Source organism: Thalassophryne amazonica, chromosome 10, assembly GCF_902500255.1.
Source record: "Thalassophryne amazonica chromosome 10, fThaAma1.1, whole genome shotgun sequence".
Taxonomy (NCBI): Eukaryota; Metazoa; Chordata; class Actinopteri; order Batrachoidiformes; family Batrachoididae; genus Thalassophryne; species Thalassophryne amazonica.
This window is the reverse complement of record NC_047112.1, coordinates 3,111,956-3,119,162: the sequence shown is the minus strand read 5'-3', so window position 1 is coordinate 3,119,162 and position 7,207 is coordinate 3,111,956. Positions and strand designations below refer to the sequence as shown.

Genomic DNA, 7,207 nt, shown 5'->3' with positions numbered 1-7,207 from the left:
GGCGCCCGTTGAGGGGGGGGTCCTGTTGTGTGGGCCGCCCGAAGAGGAGGTACTGCTGGCCAACGCCAGAGGGCGCCCTGCCTGTTGTCGGATTTCAGGCACCAGAGGGCGCAGTTTCCATCCAGGAGCCAGGACTGACACCTGTCAGCAATCACCATCAGCATCACCATAAAAGCCTGGAGGAGACACCACATCTCTGCCGAGATAGCTTACCTCACAGGTAACCTCTCAGCTGTTTCTCTGCCGTTCGCACATTATTAGCTACTGAGTTTGCAGTCGTAACCTTTGTATGCTCACAGCTTGGAGCTGGGTTTGTGGAGGTTGGAGGGAGTTGGCGTTTCCCACTCCTCACTTTCCTGAACTTTAAGTATACTATTGGTACTGCACGTTCTCAGCGTTTCTGTTTCTGTGAGTGGTGGATTTTCCCTCAGGAAGGAACTGTTATTTTTTGCTGACTGCTTACTGGGTGTCCACACACCCACCATTAACCTGTTTTTGTTCCTGCCAGCAGTACCGGATCTGACAGCTGGAAGCAGAGGCCACCTGGGGACTCAGGACTTGGCAGCTTCGGCGTACTGCAGGTCTCTGTTGGCAGTGGAACCTTGTGGGCCCCGGCTCTTCTCTGGATAGGCGTCTCCTACCCTCAGGCCTGCCCACACGTCACCTGTTGTATTTTGTGATTGACTGTCTAAAAGCAGTATTTGACCTGTTGTGCACATTTGCTGCAATAAATTGTATTTATTGGTTTATCTATTAACCATTCATTTACGCCCCCTGTTGTGGGTCCGTGCATTACACTTTCCCCAACAGTTTGGCCTATTTCAACAGACGCGCCCATAAAGAACAAGGATGCATATGCTTTGCAAACTTAATACCCATTACTTCATTGGATGACATTAAAATTGAGGATGGCCCACTGACTGTTCCTTCAACATCAAATATTTTATGTGTGCTACCTAAAACTCACGTGGAACTTCTTAAACCTAAACCTAATGTGAGGCATCTAATATATATTACTCTGGAATCACCCCAAATCCCAGTAGTCCAACTGTCAACCGCATTGAGGTCCTCAGTTTGGCTTTCATTATCACAAGGTCACTGTCCTCAAAATCACTGTTGATAAACAATCTAAATGGATCGCCACTTAGATATGATTGGTTTATGAGAAACCTGGCTTAACCCTACTGCTGCCCTCCCCTTAAATGAAGCCTGTCCACAGCGTACACATTTGGTCATATCCAGAGGTGCAAAACTCCGGCTTCAGAGAGTAAAAGCCCCACCATGTATTCCTTCTACATGTACATCTAAAAGAAGGTAATCTCAATAATTAGCTCATCCACCTGCCTGAAGAGTTGAACTAATTATAATCAGCTGGTTTATCAGGAAGATGGAACAAACACGTGGTTGGACTTTTACTGTCTGAAGGCAGAGTTTTTCACCTCTGATCACGTCTCTCGTGATACGAAGCAAGGCGGGGTGTTGCTCTAATTTATAAATCTGGGTTTAGCTTACTATCTGTTAGGAGCCTAAAGTATAATACATTTGAACATCTCTGCTTTACCCAGGATACTATGTCTAGCCAAGGTCAGAAGAATAAAAATCAGCCGTATTACTTTGTCACTGTATATAGGCCTCCTGGCCCATATTCTGAATTCTTAGATGAATTTGGTGCGATCATCTCTAACTTGTCAACTAGTGCAGATAACATTCTGATTATTGGTGACTTTAACATTCATATAAATAAGCCTTCTGATCCCCTCTGCAAATCATTTATGGACATTGTGGATGCATTAGGATTTCGGCAATGCATTCGGGACTCAACGCACATTAGTGGAAATAACCTGGATCTGATTGCACATGGTATTGCTGTCACGAATACTGACATCATGCCTCTTACATCAGTGGTGTCTGATCACTCACTTATTAAGTTTACAGTTTTGCTGCCGTGTTTAGTGGAACAACAACCTTATATATCATTATGGCGATGCATCAACTCCTCAACTAAGACTGAACTGGAAGCTAGAGTGTCTGATGTCTTAGCTTCATATTTGGCAAATACCCAATTGGTAGACAGACTTGTGGATAGTTTAAAGTCACCTTGGTTCAGTGATTACCTGCGTGACCTCAAGCATAAGGCTAGAGGTCTAGAACGGAAATGGCGTTGTTCAAAATTAGAAGTATTCCACCTTGCGTGGTGTGATGCTATCTTAGACTATAAGCATGCATTACTGGCTACAAAGCGGACTTACTACTCTGATTTGAGCAACAAAAACAAGCATAACTCAAAGTTCTTGTTGAACACGATGACAACACTTATTCATGGACAACCACCTGTAGTTCGCTCTCCTTTTACAGCACAAGATTTTCTGGATTACTTCAAGAATAAAATAGAAGACATAGGTTAAACATATCCCAGCATGCCTTAACCCAGCCACTACACCCTGCTATTGAGGTGGGCGCCATTACTGAGGTATTACCTAGATTTACAGAATTTGAGAGTATCTCACTGGGCATGCTGACAAAACTTGTAATGTCTACAAAAAGCACAACCTGTTTATTTGATCCTATACCATTGTTTTTTTTTCCAATGATTTTTCCAATGAATTTTCCAGTGATTGGTTTAGTTTGCTGCTTCCTGAATGGTTTTTTCCAGTGATCAGGTTTAGTTTGCTGCTTCCTAAATGGTTTCCCCAATGATCAGGTTTAGTTTGCTGCTTCCCAGATGTTTTTTTTCCAGTGATCAGTTTAGTTTGCTGCTTCCTGAATGTTTTTTTTTTTCCAGTGATTGATTTGGTTTACTGCTTTCCAGGTGTTTTTTCCCCAATGATCAGGTTTAGTTTGCTGCTTCTCAGATGTTTTTTTTCCAGTGATCGGTTTAGTTTGCTGCTTCCTGAATGTTTTTTCCGGTGATTGATTTGGTTTACTGCTTTCCAGGTGTTTTTTTTTTCCAATGATCAGGTTTAGTTTGCTGCTTCCTGGATGTTTTTTCCCAGTGATCGGTTTAGTTTGCTGCTTCCTGAATGGTTGTTTCCAGTGATCAGTTTAGTTTGCTGCTTCCTGAATGTTTTTTTTCCAGTGATCGGTTTAGTTTGCTGATTCCTGGATGTTTTTTTTCCCAATGATTAGGTTTAGTTTGCTGCTTCCCGGATGTTTTTTTTTTTTCAGTGATCAGGTTTGGTTTGCTGCTTCCTGAATGTTTTTTTTCCAGTGATTGATTTAGTTTGCTGCTTCCTGAATGTTTTTTTTTTCCAATGATCAGGTTTAGTTTGCTGCTTCCTGAATGTTTTTTCCAGTGATTGGTTTAGTTTGCTGCTTCCTGAATGTTTTTTTCCAATGATCAGGTTTAGTTTACTGCTTCCCGGATGGTTTGTTCCAATGATCAGGTTTAGTTTGCTGCTTCCCAGATGGGTTTTTTTTTCCAGTGATTAGGTTTAGTTTTTAGCTTCCCAGATGTTTTTTTCCAGTGATCAGGTTTGGTTTGCTGCTTCCTGAATGTTTTTTCCAGTGATTGATTTAGTTCGCTGCTTCCTGAATGTTTTTTTTTTTCCAATGATCAGGTTTAGTTTGCTGCTTCCTGAATGTTTTTTCCAGTGATTGGTTTAGTTTGCTGCTTCCTGAATGTTTTTTTCCAATGATCAGGTTTAGTTTACTGCTTCCCGGATGGTTTGTTCCAATGATCAGGTTTAGTTTGCTGCTTCCCAGATGGGTTTTTTTTTTCCAGTGATTAGGTTTAGTTTTTAGCTTCCCGGATGTTTTGTCCAGTGATCAGGTTTAGTTTGCTGCTTCCCGTATGTTTTTTCCAATGATCAGGTTGAGTTTGCTGCTTCCTGGATGGTTTTCCAGTAATCAGATCCTCTGCAGACAAACACGTGTTTAAACGTTCAGACTCTGAAACCCACAGGAAGAATCTGAGCTTCAGCCCCACAGTTGACCCACAAAAACCATTTCTAATCACAGCCAACAAAAACATATGGCAGGAAACATTGAACGCTCCACCTTCCAGTTACGGCATCCCCTCATCATGCTGATTAAGATTTAACTACATCTTGGATTTTCAAGTAACTTTTCCCACAGACAATTTTTCTCACCAGCTGCACTGGATTCCTTGGGGGCTGCACGGTGACGTAGTGGTTAGCGCTGTTACCTTGCAGTAAGATGGTCGTGGGAACGATTTCTGCCTGGTCCTTTCTGTGTGGGGTTCGCATGTTCTTCCTATGTTTTGCGTGGGTTTCCTCCCACCTCCAAAGACATGCAGTTTTGGTGAACTGCTTCATATACAAAGACCTGCATGGATTTCCTACTGAAACATGGCGTACGCTAAAACCCAGAAACTGGCATAAGCACAAAAACAGTCAGATGTGTCAAAGTGAGCATACACATGGATCGAAACACGTTCCGTTTGTACATCCCACTGAACGTGAAATTGAGCGCACATGCACATGCACCAAACTGCTCCCTGTTAAAGCACTTGTAGAGGCAAAGTGCAGAAAAGACGGGAGCTGTGGCTTGGCCTTCCTTGTCCCACGCAGCTCGCCGCAATCTGAAACAAAATGAAAATGAGTGCGCGTGTGTGTGTGTGAGGCTATATGGGGAAAATAAGTATTTGACCCCCTGCCAGTTTTGCAGGTTTTCCCACCTACAAAGAATGTAGACGTCTGTAATTTTTATCGTAGGTTCACTTCAACTGTGAGAGACATAATCTAAAAAAAAAAAAAAAATCCAGAAAATCACATTGTATGATTTTTAAATAATTAATTTGCATTTTATTGCATAAAATAAGTATTTGACCCCCTAGAAAAACAGAGTTTAACAATTGGTACAGAAACATTTGTCTGCCATTACAGAGGTCTGACATTTCCTGTAGTTCTCGACCAGGTTTGCACACTGCAGCAGGGATTTTGGTCCACTCCTCCATACAGATCTTCTCTAGATCTTTCAGGTTTGGAGTTTCAGCTCCCTCCAAAGATTTTCTATTGAGTTCAGGTCTGGAGACTGGCCAGGCCACTCCAGGACCTTGAAATGCTTCTTACGGAGCCCTTCCTTATTTGCCCTGGCTGTGTGCTTGGGGTCATTGTTATGCTGAAGACCCAGTCATGACCCATCTTCAATGCTTTTACTGAGGGAAGGAGGTTGTTTGCCAAAATCTTGCAATACATGACCCCATCCATCCTCCCTTCAATACGGTGTAAGTCGTCCTATCACCTTTACAGAAGAGTAGCCCCAGAGTATGATGTTTCCACCGCCATGCTTCACGGTTGGGATGGTTTTCTTGGGGTTGTTTTCATCATCTAAACATGGTAAGTGGAGTTGATTCCAAAAAGCTCTATTCTGGTCTCATCTGACCACATGACCTTCTCCCATGCCTCCTCTGGATCATCCAGATGGTCACTGGTGAACTTCAAACGGGCCTGGACATGTGCTGGCTTGAGCAGGGGGACCTTGCTGCCCTGCAGGATTTTAAACCATGACAGCATCATGTGTTACTAATGTAATCTTTGTGACTGTGGTCCCAGCTCTCTTCAGGTCAGTGACCAGGTCCTCCTGTGTAGTTCTGAGCTTTCTCAGAATCATCCTTACCCGACAGTAATAAGATGGTAGTAAGATGGTGGAGCACACGGGTGCAGCGGCAGTGGAACTACAGTCCACCTGCTACACATGGAGGAGACATTTGTTGTTAAACAAACAAGCACGAAGTCAACCATTAACTGTTTAAATATGGCCAACATTTAAAATGAATGAGTTTTTTTATTCTTACTATGAGGAGGCAGAGCCTCAGCTGCTGGAACAGCAGTCTCTCAGATCCATTAAGTTAGCACCCAGGTTTCAAACACTCAGTATTTGGCAGCTGTATTCTGTCTTTTGTCTGCATTGTGTTGACTCTCCCACTCACAATCTCCAGCATGGGAAGTGGATGCTCTGACCAGTTGGCTAAAACCTGGGCTGTGGCCTTAGCAGCCAGAGAACCTTTTAGTTGTCCGTGGAGTGAGGCCAACTGACAACCACATGCACAGTGCCACCTGCTGGCTTCCGTCACACAGCCCCAGATCAGAACCCACTAAATTTCCTTTAGATCTCATTGCATGTGCTAAACTCACCAAGATACATCTGTACCACCCAGAATTCTGCACACTCAGGTGGACAAACCCAAATTGCATATTCATGAAGCCAAACATTAAATGGACAATGTGTGTCGTTTTGTGCATTGTACCATACCATACCCTGTATTTAGATAGCACATTTCACAAACATAGTTTCCAAAGTGCTGTACAAAACACACACACACACACACACACACACACACACACACACACACACACACACACACACACACACACACACACACACACACACACACACACGGAGGACCACACACTCACGTGGTGTTAAAAGCCAAAGCATAAAAATGAGTCTTTAGACGAGACTTAAAACACTACAGTGGGGGCTGTTTGAATGTTATTGTAAAGACGTAATTCTCAGTGTGCATGTTAGCAAAGGAGCATGCACATTTTTTACACACAATAATCTTTAGTCAAGGCCCAGAATGAGGACATGAGGGATATAAATGGAAATTACAAGCATAAAGAGAAATCTACAGCGACAGAATGCACAGCAGTCATACGAGGTGAAAAGATCTCACACCCCGTCTTCAGGGCTCAGTGACAATCTGGATGTAAAGTCATCCTACACTTTGGCAGACTTTGTGATGAGTCTGATTTTCAAGGATTCAAGCGCAGAAGGAACTCCTGAGGTCCACATCAGTTTTTTTCTACTTAAACATACTCATGACCTCAAACATAACACTGAGGACATCATCTGGAGAGAACCCGAGGACAGAAAGTCCAGCTGTGGGAGGTATTAGAAGCTGCAGAGATGGACTATAGATGTGGAGTTTGTCCAAAGTTTGTTGCAGAGTTCCTGTTCTTCTCCCTCTGATGGTTTGGCTGGAGGACTGAGTCAGACAGGAAACTCACTCGCCCTTTGTTCCCCAAATCTCACAGTGGAGCCCCCTCCCCCCCCTTTATGGGGTAGGAGAGGTCTTGGCGTGACGGGGAGCCATTGAAAGGGGGGCGGCGGTAAAGAGTGAGTGTGACAGCATTCCACTGAGTACAAGCAGATGGTGCAGGAGACAAAGTGAAGACCTGGAGGTAAGTGCCAACAAACACCAACACACTGAGAAGAAACTCCAAAATATAAGAGTCCGATCTTT

General features: G+C 43.5%; 1 protein-coding gene across 1 annotated transcript in view; it reads left to right on the top strand.

Annotated features, from left to right (window-relative positions):
* The first annotated feature begins 7,012 nt into the window (after nucleotides 1-7,012).
* Nucleotides 7,013-7,207, top strand: part of frem1b (Fras1 related extracellular matrix 1b) — a 199,592-nt gene continuing 199,397 nt past the window's right edge. The window contains exon 1 of the mRNA XM_034179310.1: nucleotides 7,013-7,145. The gene's annotated coding sequence lies outside the window, so the exon portion shown is untranslated. The remainder of the gene's footprint in view (nucleotides 7,146-7,207) is intronic.